The sequence below is a fragment of the Calonectris borealis genome, chromosome 4 (assembly GCF_964195595.1).
Source record: "Calonectris borealis chromosome 4, bCalBor7.hap1.2, whole genome shotgun sequence".
NCBI classification, from domain to species: domain Eukaryota; kingdom Metazoa; phylum Chordata; class Aves; order Procellariiformes; family Procellariidae; genus Calonectris; species Calonectris borealis.
This window is the reverse complement of record NC_134315.1, coordinates 11,381,137-11,403,840: the sequence shown is the minus strand read 5'-3', so window position 1 is coordinate 11,403,840 and position 22,704 is coordinate 11,381,137. Positions and strand designations below refer to the sequence as shown.

Here is a 22,704-nt window from a genome sequence, read left to right as displayed (position 1 = left end):
AGTATTGTGGATTACCAGCTTCCAATTGATTGTACTGTGTTGTGTTTAATCTGTGAATGGTTGCTTTGAAGTCTTGACCCAAGCTGATGAAAGGATTCTGTTAGTGGAAGAATTATGCTTAATGCTGAGAGCTACTAATTCATACAAAAAGTAAAGAGAGAAAGAAGTAAATTTTAAAACAGGGACGTGAAGAGGGAGCAACTGTCAGTTTTCTATATTTTCCCCCTAATTCAGAGATAAAAGAGTACTGGGCTTAGTCCTAGATTACAGAGGAAGAGGAATAGGGTAACTAATTTTCTTGTTTTGAGTATAAGACAAGAATTTCATCAGTTTTATTTGGAACTTCTGACTGCAAGCTCCAGTGGCAGAGGATTTTTCTTTGATGTTAATGTAGCACTGATAAGCGAGTACTCTGATGGTGCTCAGTAAATTATTCTGCTTTGTACTGAGCCAGACATCAGCCAATGCAGAGATAAGATGGAGCTTTGCCAAGTGGACAAAACCATACAGCCTCTGACTTGCATCATTTTTTTTTCCTTTAAGGGGAAAAAGCATATAACAAAATGTATTTGTTGGCTAAATGGACCTTATCTCTGTTACATAGTTGTACCCTACAGCACTAACGCTGAGTACAATTAACTTTATTCCAGATATATGATACTGAAATTGTCATCAGAAGCAGTCCTGAAATTTGGGGCTATTCTGCTATATAATGAGACCAGAACGAAAACCATCATGTATAGCACTTATCTAAATGACTGACTGAACCAGTCAACGATTTGGAACCCTTTTATAGCCAACTCCAAATCTATTTTTGACAATGATCCATCTTTTCAGAACAATAGCCTCTAATTAGAGACATGCGAAGTTTGTCTGTGAACTTTTGGCAGATGTTTACAGCATACTGCTGTTCCTATTTCACAACTATGTGTTAAACTGACAATTACCACTGTGTTCTCTAACGCTAAACTTTGGCATCTTTGTCAGATCTTACGAGCCGACAGCGAAGACGATGAGGTTGAAGGAATGCCTGCACATGTCAAACATGCCATAGGGACCAGGTGGAAGCGCCTGAGTAATTTGGCACTCTTCATGCTGACCTATATTACAGAGGGTTGAGACCATCCCTTTGTTAAGGAGACATATGAGACAACAATGTGAGAGTCAAAGCTCCGATGTGCTTACATAATGTTCCATAGTCTGGAGCATATCCTAAGTGACTCCTTTTCAAAAGGCTGAAAAGAATTTGGTCTGATATATAACAGGAACTGACAATTGCATTGCCAGTATTTTTGCTACAGATTTGCTTTACATTTTTGTACTCAGAACAAAGATGCAGCAGGAAAGAAATCCACTTCACTATAAACAGGCTTCATGCATAAAACCCTCACAAATTTTTAATGAAATGAAATTATTTTGCTTGTAATTTGTGCAGCACAGTTACCTTCTGCAGCTCCTGTAATGTCTCCATGGAACAATTTTCATGTCTGTATCTCATATATCAGGAATAACTCGTTTGTCTGATGTTTAATGGCTCATGATTGTCATGTACATTATACTACATAATAAAGCTGGGATATAAATCCTGGATCTTTTACAAGCCAGAGTGAGTTCTTTCAGCTCTCTGTCTCCTCATCTGTAAAAATGGGATAGAAATCATGCTTCAGAGAGGCACTGTGGTATCAACTCATCAAGTATTCAGTGTTTTGTACAAAGCTCTCAGAGAACCATGGCTAGATGCTGTTTGTAGCAGTGTCAAAAACTAGACATATTAACAGAGGGTAGCAGGGCAGTCAGGAGGTAAAGTTTTAAAAACAGACTTAAAAAAAATTCTCATGGCTGTCAATACTGAAATTCCATTGCTTTGCAAGTAAAGGTTTAGGGCCCAGGCAGCTTGCTCAGATATATTCAGAATTTAATTTTTAAAAGGACATAAATGAATGTTAATGCTGCAAATCCTGACAACTTAATTTAACTTCCCTGTCCCAACTGCATTATCTGTAATGTCCCATGTTTCCTTCGATAGAACTCTTAATCTTTTGGTCAATTATATGTCTGCTGGGGATCTCTGTCACTAATACATTAAAGAGCTGATTTAATACGCTAATAGCACTAATACATTAAAGAACAAAAACTTATTCTCCTCCACTCAACACTTTTGCCAGATCCCATTATAATGCTCACAAACTTGTAATAATTTACTTTCCTTAGGAAGTTCTTGGAGAACAAAAGGGAGAAAGCCTTTATCTAAAGGGCTTTAAAAGTCAGCACAGCCTTAGACAGCACAGTCTTTGCAGCAGATAGAGTTTTGTCTTTTGCTGAGCTTGCCAATTACTCTTTGGCTTCCAAAAGGGAATACTGAACCAGGAAGCACTGAGCTGCTATTAAATGAAAAGTTTTAATTTTTACTTCTTAACAACCTAACACCACAGAAGACTGTAGGTCATTAGCATTTCCCAAAGGTATAACTATTTCCTAGTAAATCCTAGTAGTACAATTCAAAACTTGGGGCTTACATATCTATATGCAACTCCAGTTAAGGTTTGCAGTATAAATCACTCCAATCAATTGCCATCTTGTATATTTACACTACACAAGTTATCCTATCCCTAATAGCTATACTATCAGGATTAATAAGAATATCTGGAAAACCAAGCATTCAACAGTCTGGAAGAATTGTTGTCTGTCTTATTGATTATCCTACAGATTGCAATGATAGGCTTATGCTATATATCCTTCCTGCAAACAAGGACTGAAGGTCTTGACCAGAGGATGCTTGGATATACAGAAATCCTGTTTGCTTGCATTCAGGCATTAGAGAAATAAGCTTTTAATTTCTCCATGGATATGTTAATGCTTAGCAATTCCAACACTAAGGATTACTATTCTAATAGCTGGGATCAGGAGTCCCAAATATTGGAGAGCTATATGTGAAAGCACAATTACAAGTAGAGAAATATAGGAACAAATGCTGTGGTGGGAGTAACATGATATAAAACTTGATGTAACGCAAGCTGGGAATTGCACATGGGTCCCATCTGACATACTCAATACTGTGAAGTTACTCAAGTATTAAGGTTAAAAGATGTCAGCAATCGGGATCTGTATAATCCACTGGTAGTTACTCGGTTTATTTTTAAGTTTTTCTGTGTCTTCCAGATCTCATAAATTAATAAAACTTGAGAAATAAATGAAAAGGATTTAGGCTATTGCATGGAAGAGGTGACATCGAAGCTGTTTAGTGGAAAGCCAAAAGGTACTAGGTGGGTAAAGTTCCCCACTCTCATTCTCCCTACGCAAGAGGCACACTTCAGGTGTGCCTGGTGGGGAGGAGCTCACCTCTGGTGTCAGGGGAATGGCTGGTCTTTGGATTCTCCTGCAAGCCAGTTGTAGCAGCATCACTGCAGCTGGGATAGTCTACAGCTGCAAGGGAGATGAGATTAACTGGGAAAAACTACAGGCTCAGGGCACTCAAGCCTTTCTGCAGCAAAGAAATTCTCTGTCCTTGCTACAGAGTATTTAATAGACTCATGGTAAAAGTGAGAGTCAGGGAATAATAGCAAAAAATAGCGTAAGCAATAAGACATATGCACCTGGACCTTTATGATGTTGCTGTATTCTTACATCAGAACAGTTCCTTTGATTCTGGCCCTATGAGCAATCAAGTGAACAACCCAAACATGCATATTTAATGAGAATGCATACATTCACTGGTGAATATGCATGAATCCCAAGCAAATTTCTATATTCCTTGGTTAATGTTTTTCCTAATGTAACGCGAGCTGTATTGTACTTTGTACTTGTACTTTAAGAGGCACTGCTCATGCACTTTGCACAATTTACACCGACAAACATGTATTTTAGGCTGAAATAAAGCAAGTGGATTTCTCTATATTTGATTTAGTCTTTTTGAAAGATACGGTTTTTACAGAAAGTGGCCAACAAAGGAAAACAACAACAATTATATATCCTTGAGTAGGCTGCAGCTAAACAAGAGTAAGTTCTTGATTCTCCTCTGCAATCCTCCAAACAAAGCTCTTCAAAGTATTGGAAAGGTTTTAAGAATAAAGACAAACAGGACCCATCTCTGATAATCTTCATGAAAGATATAATAATTGACTAATAAAAAGAAAATTAATCCAAGATTGGAAGAATGTTAACTTCCTATCAAAAAGAAACTTGACATGATTAGAAACTATTTGAATATTTAGTACATTAAGGAAATATTCACCATATTTCTGTATTTGTAACTGTGCTGCTTAGCATTTTTCTTACTAAAACAAGATAATCTTGTCTCCTCTTGGATGGTCCTGTCCCTTTCAGATTGTACTGGGAAATTTGGCAACACTTAAATAAGTGAGTTCCTGTTAAAATGTGATCTCATGTCCTATATCTTCCAAACTAAGGCCAGATAACCTTAATTTTCATCTTCAATATATAATTAATAACTACAATAAAAACTTGATCTTTTCCTCAGTTAGCATGAACTTTCACAAATTAGACGTTACTGTCTCTTTTGTTGTACTTACTGAAAATTAGGCTGAGATAGAAGTTCATTTATAAATTGCTGCAGGAGGGCACAGAAAGTACAGTGTTAAAAGATTAGTGATAGACATAATTTGGTTTGAAAGCACTGACTAACTTAAGCGGTGGTTTCCAAGCAGAATAAATCAGCAGGTGTACTTCTGAGAGTAAAGGCAAAAAATGTTAACGTGCTTGCAGATTTAAGCAAGAAGCATCAGCAATGTTTCCTATCACATCTATTTTATGGTCTTAATAATATTTGGTGCCAATTTGAAAGCAAAATTTTTTTTTTGTTTTATTTCACAGAGCTCCATTTGAATAAAATACATAATTCCAGGCTAAAGGTGCTAAAAGCATGTCTCAATGAGAAAAACAAAAAAGCTGAGGCATCTCTCTTTGTTTCCTCAGTAAATAATACCTGTGTTTTTATACAGTGACACCATGCTATAAAATACTGCCTTGCCCTTACGGTCAGTAGGCTTTCAGAGACTCTTTGATGACATTCACCACCTAACATATATTGAGTGAACTCTCCGTTCAAACAGTCATAACAGGATTGAATTTGATAAGAATAAACCCTTAAGAAATTACAAAGAAACCTTATTCAGTCTTCTCTTCTGTCTTGCCAGTTTTATCTTGACTTTTCTGAGCCTGTAAGCTCTTTGAAATAGAAACTCTTTCTATCTTTGGCCTGTTCAGTACTGAGAATACAGCTAATGCTTTGAAAAAAGGTTAATAAATTGGGTGTTGCAGAAAAAGCCCCAAGCCATTTGGGGTAAAAAATATCCATCTCAGCCGCATAAGCAGAATATAAACACCTACACTCTCTACTTCAGCATTGATCCAGCCTGCCAGAGGCATTCACAGCTGGCTGCCTGTGCAATTTCAGCACAAAAAATACATTTCACTGAATCCATGTGCTTTTGTACCACTGTACTTTGTTCAGTCATAAGGCACTTCAGTGGCCCAAGCCATGCTGAGAGAGTGCTGCTGGGCACAGTGCCCAAGGATGCCTTCTGCCTGCTTACTCTGCAGCAGTTTCTCCATGTGTTAGTACCAGAGTGGTTTCCTTGTAGTTGGCCCTCATGCACTCATATCGACTTTTACTATTAGTATGTAAGGCACCATCCCCATGCTACACAGCAACTTCAAGGAAGATCTCATCTGAATAAACTGTCTCACTTGTGATAGTCAATTCTGAATCTTCCCATGAATGGCTGAAGATTTAAGGTACAAGAAGGTATAAGAAATTCCTGCTGCTCTCAGACAGAATCAAATACACCACAATTGTCCCCCAAATTGCTAAGATGGGGACAAACTTTTTAGCAGGGCTTGTTGAGACAGGACAAGGAGGAATGGTTTTAAACTAAAAGAGGGTAGATTTAGACTCGATATAAGGAAGAAATTTTTCACAATGAGGGTGGTGAAACACTGGAACAGGTTGCCCAGAGAGGTGGTAGATGCCTTATCAGTGGGAACATTCAAGGTCAGGTTGGACGGGGCTCTGAGCAACCTGATCTTGTTGAAGATGTCCCTGCCCATGGCAGGGGGGTTGGACTAGATGACCTTTAAAGGTCCCTTCCAACCCAAACTATTCTATGATTCTATGATTCTATAATAAAAATAATAAGGAAGAGATAGATATTAGGAAATTATCTAATTTAAATTGCCACACGCATAAATTAAATTCTTTATTTCTTGTCCTAGTCTCAGCGTGTATGGAGAAATTAATTGTAGCCCAATTTTCAAGGTCTTCCTGCTGGGAAACTAGAGTTCCCACTCTGCCTTCTCTTGCTAGTATTTGTTTGAGCCTTTGCCTCCGAGTCTGATATACCTCGTATGTAGCTCCAGAGGCTAACAACAGTGCTTCAGCATGAAAACCTCTCAAAAGTGGGGTCTTTCATTCCTCAAATGAATAAAGTACCTTCATGTTGGGAGAGGGAAAACACGATCAATGAATTTACTCAGAAGCAAGTTTTCCTATCTGTAAAAATGCAACTGGAAAAAACAGGCATTGTCTAATGGATAGTCCGCTGACAACACGAATGTTAATAGCTAGGAGTGAATGTGTTCTTCACTGCCCAAGCCAGGGACCCCTAAATTGTTTCCAACTAAGTGATGGTATTACAAATAGCTGTCTTGCATGATCATTGCTAGTGCCTATTCATGAGCTACAATGCATGCTGAGGTCAAAGAATATTGAATTTTGGATCTCAACAGTACCATCAAGTTAATTGCACAAAACAATAAAATCATCATATTAGAGAGGTTTCATCTACAGGGAACTGAAACTTTGTGAAAGGTCCTAGAGTATGCTCATTTTGGATAGGAAACTTTAATGATATCTTGTTTCTAACATTGTTCTGAGGGCCAGCTAGCAAGCAAGCTTGCAAGCACAAGACAGTGCAGGTGCAGGCACAGTCCAAGATCTACAGTGTTGTTAAATGCATCATTATGCCACAATGTTATGTTCATGATGTCAGAATTGCATCACCCATGCAAGATATAGATGGTTGATCTAGGCATCAGTAGTGAGGATTCAGATGTCCAGTGAGTCAAAGCCACTCAGAGATTAAATATTGAATGATTCATAGTCACATATGCCAAAAGACAACCCAAATCCAGTCTGTTGTTGTTCTAAAAAAAAAAAAAAAAAGAGGAAATCTAATGGAAAAGATTCAGGGACACAAGACACTGTACAATGTCATAGCAAAGGTGGATGGCCTGGCTATGTGGAAATATCTAGACTGTTTTGATGAAAATGGATATTCTATTAGCTTATGAACATCTATAGATGTATCATGTACAGCATGAAATTAGCAGAAGGCAACTTTCTTGCCAAACAGCCAAATATGAGTACAAGCAAAACTTTCCCTCTTCAAAGATAAAGGGTAGGCAAAAAACCAGCAGAGCAGCAGCAAGCTGTGGATTAGGAAAAATTCCAGTTCTTTTACAAAGGCTTAAAAACTGTTCGTAGTTTTAAAGGTAGGGGTGTCAAGCCACTTCTCGGCGATAGGAGTCAAATACAGTTGAGTGATGAAAAGAAAATCTTGGCGTGAACATTGTAGCAGTTTATTAAACGGTCTGTCATCTTTGATGAAGTGCTATAAGAAGCCCCAAAGCAGCAACAAGCAACCCTAGAAAATTTGCACTCTCAAAGCTACCAAACGGATGTCACCAGCTGAGACAAAAGGCATCATGGGTACTCCTTTTAAAGTGGTACATGGATGATGGTCAGCAGATGGTCACGTTACTGGTGCAGGTAAGGATCATTTCTCAGGAAGTTCAATGATGCAAATAATATCCCCCCCTTTACAAACCGGAGAAGTGCCCATCCATGCCTTGATAAACCATCATATTTCACTGTGCTTAAACTCTGCAAAAATCCTTGGAAGACCAATAGGCAGCTGCACAGTTAGGGAGCTTGCTGGAAAACTGTTTCTGAAGGGTAATTGAGCTTTCAGTGTGATTGAGACCTGACTGTTGCAATCTCTTTTTACAACTGGGTAAAGTCAGGTGAACTGTGCAGCAAAACAAAGACTTGCATACGGTTTGTGTCAAATGAAAGCCTTTAAGGCTGTAAGTTATGATTGTCTTTGGAAGTCTTTGCAAAAATCCTGATGTCCAGACAGTTTTATGAATGCTGCTCACTAGCTTCATGGCCTAGAGATGAGGGTTCCTGATGACAGCAGACTACCACTACATTTCACTCTCAGTGGTACCAAGTAAGGCTGTATTTGCCTTCTGCTTCCCTTTCATCATAACTTCTGAAGCAATGTTTTTATGCAGCCACAATGGAAGATCCACATTCAATTACAAGATGGTATTTTCACCATGCAGAGACTCGATACGAAATCAAAGGCTGTAGAGCAGCCATCTTTACTGATGACCATGCATTGTTCACCCACACATGTTGGACTGCACGACACGTTATAGGCTTACAAGATCCAAATGCTAGTGTCGTGGTTTAACCCCAGCTGGCAACTAAGCCCCACACAGCCGCTCGCTCACTCCCCTCACAGTGGGATGGGGGAGAGAATCAGAAGAGTAAAAGTGAGAAAACTCGTGGATTGAGATAAAGACAGTTTAATAGGCAAAGCAAAAGCCACGCTCGCAAGCAAAGCAAACCAAGGAATTCATTCACTGCTTCCCATTAGCAGGCAGGTGTTCAGTCATCTCCAGGAAAGCAGGGCTCCATCACGTGTAACGGTTACTTGGGAAGACAAACGCCATCACTCTGAATGTCCCCCCCTTCCTTCTTCTTCCCCCAGCTTTATATGCTGAGCATGACATCATATGGCATGGAATATCCCTTTTGTCAGTTGGGGTCAGCTGTCCCGGCTGTGTCCCCTCGCAGCTTCTTGTGCACCCCCAGCCTACTCGCTGGTGGGGTGGGGTGAGAAGCAGAAAAGGCTTTGACTGTGTGTAAGCACTGCTCAGCAGGAACTAAAACATCACTGAATTATCAACACTGTTTTCAGCACAAATCCAAAACATAGCCCCATACTAGCTACTGTGAAGAAATTTAACTCTATCCCAGCCAAAACCAGCACAGCCAGTCCGCTCAAAGTGATTACGAAGAAAATAAATTCAATCCTACAGCTTTCCTTACTGGAAAGCATGTTGAGCCAGTTGAGATTGGTGACAACGCAGTAGCCAAGTCCTGCTACTCAGCAGCACACTGCCCCACGACACTGCAACTGATGGTGGAGTCATAGAAGATTGCAGAAGCCAGCACAGCTACAGGGGATATTAAAGCATTGTATCTGGAATGAAAAGTTGTATCATACAGCTTCTAATAAAGTGAATGCATACCATGCAAGAGTCATCACTATTCTTCTCTGAAAAATTTACCATCACTGCATCAATCATATAAATGTTCTCTTGTTGTGTCGTTATTGTTAGCAATTCCTGAACAATGAGTTTTTTGGGTACTAAGGCGTCAAAGAAAGTTCTCAATGTTTTCATCTGGGCAGCTGGTACATGTGCTGGACAAAATATTTTCCAAGACCTTTTTTGTACGACTAATTAAAGTAGGGTGCAGGTCTGAAAACCAGGTTAGAAGCATATGCTCATCAGTTATATGGAAGTTCCTCTACAGCATGGAAAACTATAGGCAGAGGCTATCTGCTATGGCCATATTAATGTTGCTTGAGCATGTGAGCAAAACCAGCTTATAATACACAGTGCAAGAGGTAGCAGAGGACAGGGAGAATAGATATGGTGTTATGTGTTCTGTGGATATGCATAAGATAATCACACTTAAAAATCAAATGAAATTTATCAACAAAAAGTTACAAAATTTTCATTCGAATAATCTGAGTCAGTGGAAGACACCATGATTCCCCAACACCACGAGTAACAGTGGAGCAGATCCTGCTATTCCAGAATTCATGCAATTTCATGAAAAAATCATAGGCTCCAAAACCCACTGAGTTTGAAAACTGAGTTTTTCTATGAGAAGGAAAGTTATTCTCAGTATAAAGATACAAGATTTGATATGTCTCTTCTACCAAAGGTCTTGTTCCCCGGAGTATTGTCCCCATAGTATCCTGTGCCGTTCAAGTGGATGTAGTAAGAGACTTCCATTGTTTAAAGGAAAAACATTTGTAGCCCTTAAATCTGAGTCACAAAAGTCAACAAAAGGATTCCAAAATACAGAGTTAAATCTTGTACACATAAATTGCAAATTTATGTAAGGATACATAGCACATCTGAACTGAAAAAGATGCAAGCCAAATGTCATTTCGTAGATAATTTTTGAACCAGATTAAGAGCAATGAAAAAGTCACCAGCATCATGAGGATGAAATAAGGAAATGGATGCAGGTCCTTGCAATCAAAACACATCCCTTCTGTCATTTTATATATGTAGCTCGTTTCAGGTATCTCAGTCACCTATTTTTGCCATAGACAGCTATCATCTCCGTTAAAGCTGCAGACTTGAACATGAGCTCGTTCAACAACGAGTTGTATACTTTTCTCTCTCATTTGAGATCATGTTAGTTACCACAAGGGGTTCTGAATTTTTTGTTTGTTTCAGTTTCAATGAGAATAATTCAAATACGGCAAAGATCTATAGTTCCCTAAGAGCTTAGCCACTGGAGGAAGACTCAGTAAACGTGCTTTACTTGTGAAAGCAAGACTAAGATAATGGATTTCTTAGCTATATTTAGTTAGCAATGCCTACATCCTCTGCAGAAAACATGTTTCTGCTACTTCTCCCTTCAACTTAGTAGTTAACAAATATTTGACAGGTTACTTTGTTACTCACTAATATTATTTTTGACCCAAAAAGCAGTTTATAGCAGCCAGTAAAGAGGAATCAATGTTCATGGTGTTTTCCTTGCTACTTGTGTTCATTTCATAGACTATTTATTTCTGTTTGTCTAATGAGTGATGCAAACTCACATATCACCTACACATATGCGATGGATGCACTCAACCCCTTAACCAAACTAGCAGTAGTTTGGTACAGGCTCCAAAGAAGGTGAATGCCTGAGCAGTCTTTAGTCCAAGCAATTGAGCCACTAAGGGGTAACCCATCCGGAAAACCCTGCTGAGTCTTGTATTTTTTTCCCTTTCCAGGAATGATACCGGGACTGATACTAGCACACCTCCCCTGGAGATCGGGTTAGCCACCGAAGGATTGCTTATCCTTCTCGCAGGAGTAATCATCACCAACATGAACCAAATTCAGTTCACACGTCAACAAGCTCGACCCACAGGGTGGAGACCCTCACTTCTTTTATTTATGCTAATCAATACGGTAACTATAGTACATTCTGCACCATACATGGTTCTCAGTTGTGGGTGCAATCTACTGTAGCAACAGTTATAAGGCAAGGCGATGAGGGCACCTTGCCCACTGAGATTCGAAAGGTAATTTGGGATAATGCAACTCAATTCAAAAAGGATCTCCAATCCTGCTGGCATCCAGTTAATTTCACTTATGACCCCACCGGCAGTAAAGCCACAGCTTTTGTTTTGATAGTACGCAATGCTTCGGTATACACCACATACCCAATCATTGCGCTGGGTTTAAATCACAGGGCGCTGTCCTCTGTCTGTTAGAACATGGAGTATGGGCCCAACAAAATGGGAACAAATGGCAAACTGTTGATGTTGATGCATGTGTTGTACAGGAACAACCGGGATTTATTTGTGAAAGTAATACCATTAAGGCCCAAGACATTTGTTCTGACACTGAACAAAATGTTTTTCATTTTGAAATACACCCTGATGAAACCCCTGAAACTGAACTTGTCTATGTTGGAAATGAATGTGTTTGTATGAGAACTCTTTGTGATTCATTATTTACAGACACCACCACTGTAGAGACATATAATCACGCAAATATCTGTATTTGTAATTTTACCAAAATTATGGGATGTGACTTTAACTATTCAGCTCCTGTCACAACCCACAACTGTTACAATCTAACTATACATTGTATCAAGGTTTATTGCCTACCCCTATTGGAATGAATCTCACATTGGTGAGAAAACTGTTGTAACATGATGACTTGAGTCAATTACTAAAATAAATTCGAAACAATGGACAAAGAACCTGATTACCGCCCATCATGATGGAGAAGAGATACACCACGTCCTAGAAAGAGTGAAGAAAGATGGAGAACATCACTGGTGGGAAACCCTTTTTGGATGGTCACCAACAGCAACTGGAATTTTGAATTTGATGCTGCGTCCAATTGTAGTTTTGTTAGTTTTAACCTCATTCTGTTTATTGCTTGTAATCATTCTGTATATCAAAGTTTGGCAAAAGATTAAACAAATTACATCAATCCAACATGTAAAACATATACAATCAACTGATTCTGTATGTGAAATAGTATATAACTAACATTAATTGTGACACTTAAACTAAACAGCTTATCAAATAATTGGACTCTTACCACTGATCTGCAGTATGCCACATATTTATGATATAGAGGCAAAGGTAACCGTACTACCATTCTATGAATTGATAAAGTGGATTGACTGTAGTCACGGAGTGGAGTGTGACAGATAGAATCATAGATTCATTAAGGTTGGAAAAGACCTCTAAGATCTTCGAGTCCAACCATCAACCTAACATTACCATGCCCATTCAACCATGTCCCTAAGCGCCTCATCTACACATCTTTTAAATACTTCCAGGGATGGTGACTCAAACATTTCCCTGGGCAGCCTGTTCCAAGGCCTGACCACTCTTTCAGTAAAGAAATTCTTCCTAATGTCCAATCTAAACCTCCCTTGGCGCAACTTGAGGCCATTTCCTCTCGTCCTATCGCTAGTTACTTGGCAGAAGAGACCAACACCCACCTCACTACAACCTCCTTTCAGGTAGTTGTAGAGCGCGATGAGGTCTCCCCTCAGCCTCCTCTTCTCCAGGCTAAACAACCCCAGTTCCCTCAGCCGCTCCTCATCAGACTTGTGCTCCAGGCCCTTCACCAGCTTCGTTGCCCTTCTCTGGACACGCTCCAGCACCTCCATGTTCTTCTTATAGTGAGGGGCCCAAAACTGAACACAGGATTCGAGGTGCGGCCTCACCAGTGCCGAGTACAGGGGCACGATCACCTCCCTGCTCCTGCTGGCCACACTATTTCTAATACAGGCCAGGATGCCATTGATCTTCTTGGCCACCTGGGCACACTGCCAGCTCATGTTCAGCCGGCTGTCAGCCAGCACCCCCAGGTCCTTTTCCTCTGGGCAGCTTCCCAGCCACTCTTCCCCAAGCCTGTAGCGTTGCCTGGGGTTGTTGTGGCCGAAGTGCAGGACCCGGCACTTGGCCTTGTTAAACCTCATAGAGTTGGCCTCAGCCCATCGATCCAGCCTGTCCAGGTCCCTCTGCAGAGCCTTCCTACCCTCCAGCAGATGCCCTCGACCTCTTAACCAAACTAGCAGTAGTTTGGTACAGGCTCCAAAGGAGGTAAAGGTTGGGCCAAGAACTCCTCTGGTTCCCGTCTGTTCTCTGAAAACCCACAAAAGAGCCAAGCGACACAGTGAGCATCGATGCATATGAGCTTGGAACACCGATCATGCGATTGACACATGAATAGCGAGTGGCTTTTCCAAGACTCCTTTGTCAAGGAACAAAGTTGTGGGTACAAGGAGCCTCATGCATACCTTTCTGATCACATGTAATTTGACTACGAGCCAAACACTTTATTCCATAAATATGACAGCCTAAGTAAGCCTTCTTTGAGCTCTCCCTGGAGGTAGGTGGCTGAATGGCAGTGATCTCCCCTTGAGCTGGGAAACCTCTCAAGGTTGCTCCTCGAGGCAGAGAGACCTTTTACCAGTGGCAGCTCTTTGGTAGGTGACTGATGGCATGCTGAATTAATTCTAATGAAACATTACTAATCCATGTAGCTATTAAATATTAATTGCTATAAACTTCGTATAGGTAATTCCATTAGACATAACCTGTTGTCCAAGTCTGAGACTAAGATTGGACCTAGCCACACCTAAGCTCCCTCAGGAGTTTAGAAAGCAAGGAGGTCCACTCTGAACCTTGTGACTCAACGGGTGGGTCTTCCTTACCCTTTTTGTCTCCGGTCTCTGTGTGAGTCACTCTAACTCGATTCTAACTCAATTTTCCTTTGTATGTTTCTTCCATGCAGTAATTAATAGAGTGACCCTTGCCATCTAACTTTGTTAAATCGCACTTTTACAACATCATATTAAAACCACTTCTGCTAATACCTGTGATGGTGATTCTTTAAGCGTCTAAATCTCTCATCTGTGACAAATTGGTGTAATCGGCAGGATCCTAAATCAGGATTTGTGACAATGTACAGAACAGAAACATGCTTAGACCTCACTTTTGGATACTTTAAAAACCATGGGATTTTCTTTGCCCTCCCTTGCTTTCTATTGACAGATCTTTTAATAAGAGACAAAGAACACAGGCTTTATGAATTCTCAAACTTTACAGCTTTTCCCTAAGGAGAAATGATGAGAGGAAACCTAGGGGGCATTCAAATTACAAGAATGTGGGGTATAAGACTGAAGGATTCTTCCATTCTCTCCCACGGATCTATGCACTGATGCACTTCCAGCCCAGTATAAAGATTATTTGGCTTGAATAAGAATAAAGGGTGAGCCACTGGTCAGTGCCCGAAATTCTTTCACCGTAAGGAACAGTAAAAACATGCGGGGAATTCTTGAAGAAAACTTAACACTCCAGAATACACATTTGACTCATACTGCCAGTTATCTATTGTGGCAACCATAGAAAGGGAAATGTGGAAGCAAAGGTTTAACAGCCAAAAAAAATGGCAAAAAGATTACTGAAAGACTATAACAAATGGGAGGCAGAAAGCAGCAGCACCCTGCATACAGAGGGAGAAAAGGAGCAGATGAAGTTGAGGAGGAGGACAAGAAACAAGATTAAGACGTTTCCTTCTCTCAGAGCACCTGCAGCACCGTCGGTCCCCAGCCTCAGCTGCAGGATGAAAGGCACTTCTTCCCAGCTGTCAATACATCTATTCATGTTCGTAAAGCTGAGATGATGCAAGAGGAATACATAGAACTGTAAGATTGGAAAAATCCAAGCACCCCAAAATATCTAGGAAATTTGAAGGACAAACAAGTGTCTTTTTCACCAGTTTTTATCAGTAAGGTATTATTCACCATTAAATTTACATCCCAAATAGGCAGAACAGAGGCTGCTTCTGGTGCCCAAGCATTTAGATGCGTTACTGAATTTGCAGTATATCTTACACAGGCTTACAAGGCAAACCTGAGATGAAATATAAGGCCCTGCTGTAAACATGCAAATCACTGTACAAGGCAGAGAACCAGAACTGACTCCTCCAGCCCCAATGAATAACCAGAATTTTATATGCTGAATATCTGAGACTTTCAAATATCTGATATCTGATATTTCATTAATGTGCTGTTCCAAAATCTTCACAGCAAAACATTGAATAAGCCTGAAGAAATGTTTGTATACAATTTGCAATCAACAAATAAAGAATGTTAATTTTAAAACTTTTAGCTTTTAACAGCAAACATCTACAGTATCTCAGAGCTACATTCCTGTGACTGCAAACACAGTTTACTGCAGAATAAGTAACCTAAAGAACTTCTGTTCAATTGCGTATAAGTACCATTAATTTATTCATTATGCCAGAAAGAAGGCAGTTCCCCAAAAGACTAACATATTGTAAAAGAATAGAGGTTTCTACAATATCATAATTGTTAAAGTAGATTCTGAGCTGGGTAACAAGCATTTAAACTGAGGTTTGTGCAAGATTTTACATCATTTCTCCATGTGAGGTCAAAACCCACATTCACACTGAAATGTTTATTTTAATGAAGGTCATTCTGCCAGAGGTTTGAAATAATTTTATATCTGAAATAATTTTATATTTGTGATTAAGACGTGCAATTCACAGTGCCACTTGGCCCCCATTACATGTATCCAGGACTGCAATGTCAATTTTGTACAGCTAAGTGAGGTATAGTTGTTGATATTAATTTAGTTTTAACATCTCCTCAAAACCTCCACAGTACACTGATAAAATTTTCTCAAAGCAATTTACCATTGGAGTACTATTATATCAAAATTTGAAAAAGCAGGATATCAATTTAGACAAAAATGTGTTTTGAAAACAGTGGAAAAAGCTCTTTGACAGTGTTGAAATATCTTGTTTTGACATTTCCAGCATAAGAAAGTAGGAACAGGAGTTTGCTAAGCAGGAACAGTGTTAAATGACTCTGTACTGTTCCAGAATCTCTATTTTCATCATTTCAAAGCTCTGTTTACAGTAGCTATTATTTATAGCAGATTTCTGTAGTGGGGAAACTAGCTCATTAAGATATTAAAGTGTTTTGATATGGACATTGAAAAAAGCATAATCTTAACCCATCCATGCTTTAAAAAGATTTTTCAAGAAAATAGCAAATTACTAGTTATGGTCTGTCATTTTTTTATTCCGTTTTTAGACAGAGTGGAATTAACTCCAGCTTATATGCACTATCATCTTTAAGTCACAGTAATAATGGTTCACCTGATTGTCACACTCCTATTCCTGGACTATAGGGACCAATTTCATGTTGGACTTAGGGTGCCTGCTTGAGTTCAGCAAGACATTTCTGGTCGGAATACCACCTAGTCAGCTGAAATTCTGCCAATTCAGTGATGCTGCTAATCTCCAACTTGCCTTGGAAAGAAGATTAGGTTTTTCAGCAAACAAACTACAAGGAGGAGAAATAAGGTCCTGGAGTGAAATTTCAGTAAAGAAGACGCTGCATGGCATGGAGTAGGTCTGAACCTGTGTTGCCAATAAACCCAAATGCCAACCTATGACTCAGAGTGGACTTCAATGCAGAGTTTGTGAGCAGTGTTAAGGAACAAAAGTAAAGACTCAGGCATTGATAGTGTGTAAGTAGATAGAGTGGATAACGAAACAAGGGGTGAGAGGAAGAAAAACAACTGTCCAAATTGTGTAGATTAGATGGGTCTTCTTTCCTTTAGTCCTTAGTTCCTCTCAGTTTCTTTTCTTGCTGAATTCTTACTGATTTATGAATGGGCTGTGCAATTTATGTCATGTGGGAAGTGAGACTTAAGGTCAGGTTTATCTTGTACTCACAAGCATGATCAAATAAATTACACTATCAGATTAAACTTTTAATTAGCAACAAGATCTTGTACAAAGGAGCCATTTGCCTTTGTGGGTACAACACTGTTCAAATTATAGTTCCCAATAAATGAAAGATATCAAGGCTATGTTAAAGTGTGGTTGACAAGATATTGTTATGATATGATAATGAGAAAAAACAGAATGACAAACCAATATATTTATTTTCTATGAAAATGAAGGACTGAAATAACTATTCAGTTTCTGATCTTGATAAGGTAATACCCACACTTGAAAGATTTATTTACAATTGAATTTCCTGAGTCATCTTGAAGATATCATAAGGGTTGCATATAAATAATTTTTAAGAGACATAAAAAGAGCGAGACCATTAAATGTGTAACACAGAGGTTTGTTAACAAAAAAAAGGGTCTTGTCAAAGGCAATTTTAGTTGAAAACTCATTTAGGGCATCCAGTTTGGCTCAATTCATTAGGGCTGCCTAGGAAGTCTTATTCCCACAGATCAGCCAAAGGGCGACACAACTTTTTGAGACTGCAATTAACCTGACTTGAGCAATGTAATTGCCAGGTCTCTGTTGCCCATTCACGCTAAGCTCTCTTCTACCAGCTGCCTTTGAAACACAGACAGTGCTGGCCCTATTCATCTGGGTCTGATTTTATACTGTGTGTTTCCTGTACTCGAAACAAGAAACCTTTTGCACAAGTAACCTAACTGATTAAAGAGGAGCTGTACCTAAATGCCCTATTTTATAATTCTTTATGGGTTGTGCTCTGTTGTCATTGGAGTGACTCAGGGGTCGGAGTGGGAGTGCGTTCCCAGAGTAATGACGCATCCCAATATGGGCTTAGTCATCCTCCAAAATATAATACAGAGCTTAACTTATTTCTTCTAATACAAATCTTAACCTACTAAACCTATTTTACAAAGCTTAACTTACTAAACTAAACCTATCTTAACACTTAACACTTCTAATACAGAGATACAAACTTAACACTACAGAGATACAAACTTAACACTTCTAATACAGAGACCTTTCCTGTTCTCCATTACCTTGTTACCTTCAAAAATACATTGTCAAAAATACATTGTAACATTTCAGGTTGAAGCTTCTGTGACTGAGACGCCGACTGTCCCATAACTGATGTATAAAGTTCATATAACTTCCCTGTGGCGGCTCACCTAGGTGGGTCTCAGAGTAATTCTGGAGCTACAGTGATGATACACATCAACTCTACATCAGATAATACATGCCAGCACTCATCACTGACCCTCACATATAAAAGCACAGCTATACTGGAGCCTTTCCTCTTTCAGTCCCATCTGGGTCACCATTTGTGGTGTAAGATAGCACAGCTCCCCTGGAGCCTCTATCATAGCAGGGCAGTCCCACAGTCTCTCTCACCATTGCCTCAGCCTTCTGTCTGTCTCTCACCATTGCCTCAGCCTTCTGTCTGTCTCTCACCATTGCCTCAGCCTTCTGTCTGTCTCTCACCATTGCCTCCGCCTTCTGTCTGTCTCTCACCATTGCCTCCGCCTTCTGTCTGTCTCTCACCATTGCCTCCGCCTTCTGTCTGTCTCTCACCATTGCCTCCGCCTTCTGTCTCTCACCATTGCCTCCGCCTTCTGTCTCTCACCATTGCCTCCGCCTTCTGTCTCTCACCATTGCCTCCGCCTTCTGTCTCTCACCATTGCTCCACTCCTCCATCTCTCTCCATAGCTTCTCATCACTGTTACTCTCTGTTGCCTCCCTTAAATCTTCCTTCCGGCAACGATCACATGTCTGCTTACAATTCCCTTCACCTGTTTTGGCTCTTGAATCAGCTGGTGCTCATTAGGCCACACCTCAGGGTAACCGCAAGCAGCATTCTTAACTGAGAGCTTTTACATCTTGATGTTTACAGTTTCCTTACAGAAGGAACAACCAAGCCAGGTGTTCAGGTCTTATCTCTCCACACTCTGTGTTTGAATATCTAGTATCACTCTGTCAGTCATTCCTCTATCATCTGAACAAACTTCTCATGCTACCAATTGGTTGAAAGGAGATTCAAGGAGCTTCTAGGCCAAATCATGAAATGTCTATGGGCTTAGACAACCATAGAAAGGAGATGACTTAAAATGTTACCTGGTACTTAACTAGATTTTCTTGTTATTTACTTTCCAACTCAAATTGAATTCAAGTATGGGTTGGACTGTTAAAGGGCACTGAAAAAGGAAGATGATATCATTTCATAGGCTACTGACTGGCTTGTTCAGTTGTCCTAAATTAATTCAAAAATTTGGCTGTCCATTGTTGTTTGAGATGCTAAAGAAGAGCTGAGATATACCTATGGGGCTGGCAGAGGTAACACAGGAGCTAGAATACATACATGGCCTGAGGGTGAGATCTGTTCACAAATTCAGGTGTCAAGGCTCAGGCATCTACAGACAGATATTTCCAGATGAAGTGTCTGGAATTCGGAATTTATTCTGTGGGTTGGGAACTCTCTGTTCTCATTCTGTGCAGCACAGAAGTCTGGAGACTTTTTTAATCAAGTTCACCAATAGTGACTTGTTTCTTTCTATGTCACCAAAGATAAGCTGACAGGAATGCATAAGTACTACTTAAGTTTAACAAGCAGCAAGGGAGGTTTTTTGCATTGACATGACAAAATGCCCAACAAAAACACTTTATGTCAAGTGCCTATCAGTTCTTCTTTGCATTTCAAAGGTAAGCAAATGCATCTGCATCTTTTCTGGAGTATATTCATCTTCACTAACATAAATAATAGTGAATGGATAATTTCATTGTGTCATTGTGATTGAAAGTGACATGAAATCTATGAAGCAGTAAATGTAAGTTAAGAACATCACGTATGTACACATTACTGAAATATTTAGATATATGATGGGAGTTATAGCTACTAATATCAGCATTAATTTGAGAGGGAGCAGAACTGAGTTTGCAGATGCAAAACCCTGGAATATACATACATTTTACCAGACCATTATGATCTAAAAAAAAGACAGTCTTAGGAGAAGTTTTGCTCCTCAACCACCTAAGTACCATACTCTAGTCCAGGGTCAGGCTCCCTTATAATCTACTTGATAGCCTGGTAGTCAGGCCCTCTCTCAACATATGTGCTCCAGTCTCCTTCGAAGAAATTGTGCCTAGAACTCAGGTGTCCTGTGTTGTGGGTAGATATTCAAACCTCTAGACTACTAATCACAAGGTGGAGTATTTAGACACCTAAATATAGATGAATGTAAGCTTTATATACCCAGATCCCCTGCACAGATGGGTTACAAAACTAATTCAATTAAGGAACCTCCAAGCTAGTTGTTGACAGTCAAAAGTTGTCGACAGGCTGTCACGAATGGGTGGTTTTAAGGCCGCGTAAAGAATCACTGGCAAGGTATTGGCAAAGGGTGATTTTAATAAAAATTTATAGAAATGTGACTTAACAGAATTTGATGGCAAGGTTCACTCTATTACTTATTACATGGATTAAGTTACACAGGGGAAAATCGTATTAGAATTGTGTTGGAATGATTGGTACAGAGATTAAAAGTAAAAAGGGTTAAAAGATAAAAGGATAAAAAGGGTAAAAAGTAAAAGGTAAAAAGTAAAAGGGGGACTCTCCCATTGAGTCACGAGGTTCAGAAGAGATCCAACTGGACCCAATCTTAGTCTCAGGCTTGGACAACGGTTTATGTCTAATACAGAAAGGGATAGGAAGGACCTCCCGTTGGGTCACGAGGTTCAGAGTAGACCCTTCTGGCTGGATCTACCCTTAGTCTCAGACCTGGGCAATGGTTTATGACTAAAGGGTTAAGAGTTTTTAGCAGCAACTTAGAGTCTTACAATGCTTAAACATTGACCGATTTGATAGCTTACACAAAGAATTAGTTAAGATACTACAAAGATTAAAACAACTTAACTACAAGTTATACTTGTTAGTAACCATATAGATAAGTGCATTAAAAGATCTAGATCAATTAATACATATATAACTACAGATAACTGTAAGCGCGCAAAAGATCTAGATCAATCAATACATATATATATATATGCATATGAATATGGTTCTAGAGTTAAAGGTATACCTGCTAAAAATTCCCCTCGAGTCCCATGAAATACTCACGTCAAATGCTTAGGCATTTCTCAACAGGCGAAGAGTTGAGCCCCGAGATGTGTCTCAGCCTAGAATCTTGGGGATCCTCCGAGTATCGCAAATTCGAGTTTGCGGACTCTGAGAGGCGTCCCACTCAGAGGGAGTTTCTGGATGCAGCCGGCTGCGGTCCAGGAGAGCTCAAAGGGTCTCACTTGGTACTGCTGTTTATAGGTTTGCAAGATGATTGGCTTTAGTCATCAGTAAATTTCCATTTTGGCTACTATCCGAGGTGGTCCAGGATAGTAATTATGGTATTGTTTCACGGTAACAATGGTATTGTTCCACTTGAGCTATGATCCAGGTAGGGAAGGCTTCAGAGCTGTCAGAGATGACGAATTCTCTCTTGTTTTTGTTCCCTACCTTGATCATGTAGCTAGTGTCCCTGGTACGATCAGCGTTGTTCCCCACCTTAGCCATGCAAGAGTGCTTGGTACGGCCAAGGGACGCTCCACCGCCCAACTCATACACAATGGCTAAAGCTTAACAGAAGGTTCTGAGATCGTACCGTAGCCCAGAGGAAAAGAAGCGGGGGAGGAGTGCACCACCACACAGGCCTAGGCAGTCATACAAAGGAGATGGTCTTGATTGCTGCTTAGAATCAAGTCAGGCAGGATCTCCTAGAACATCTAAAACAGACACCTATGCATGGACAGCTGAATCCCATTATAGCTGTCTCCTGTTATTTTCAAAGGAGATCTAGTCAGAGTCTGAATCTAGAGGGCTATTAGGCTGACCGAACATAGGTGTCTACAGCATAGGTGTCTACTTTAGGATGAGGTGAATAGCTCTTCAGACTCCATTGACAGCATTGAGTAGCTCTCTATCAACTATGATGTAGGTTTAAACAGCTAGCTCATGTAGATACATTTACATGTAGACAGCTAAATGTAAGCATGTTAATCTGGAGCTCCTGCCTTCAAAAATTTATATAAAATGTTTAAATTTATGGCATGTTAATTTATTCTTTAGTGTTACAGCAAGAACAGAAAATGCTCAGATTATTCTCAGTAAAGTTAGGAAAATGTGTTTTTCTTCATACGGATACTATTTGAAATAGCATGTGGTATAAAGGAGATCACTAAATATAAAACTCAGAGGTGTTATGGAAAAAAAAAGCTGATGACTAATCTCATTGTTTCGGTGCCAGCTGCCACCCACCAATATTTATGAGGTGAAAAGAATAAACATCAGCCTAAATGTCTGTCCAGAACTCCGTTACCCAAATCTTTGTTTAGCTCTTTAACCATTCAATTAACTTCTAAGTCTTTTCCAAATTAAGATGTTATAGAAATGGTGAGATTTAGAGATGGAAAATACTCACTCCCATCGTGTTAAGGCTTTAAAGAGCTGTGCTCCTGCTCCATCCTCAGATAATAACAAACTGATTGCTTTTTCTCCCCTCAATTCAGAACTCCTTT

The 22,704-nt window shown here is 39.8% G+C and overlaps 1 non-coding gene across 1 annotated transcript; it reads right to left on the bottom strand.

Annotated features, from left to right (window-relative positions):
- Positions 1–18,319: 18,319 nt before the first annotated feature.
- On the bottom strand, positions 18,320–18,404 carry LOC142082544 (small nucleolar RNA SNORD45). Its single transcript, XR_012673730.1, has one exon. It is a non-coding gene; the product is annotated as a small nucleolar RNA SNORD45 (small nucleolar RNA).
- Between the last annotated feature and the right edge of the window lie 4,300 nt (positions 18,405–22,704).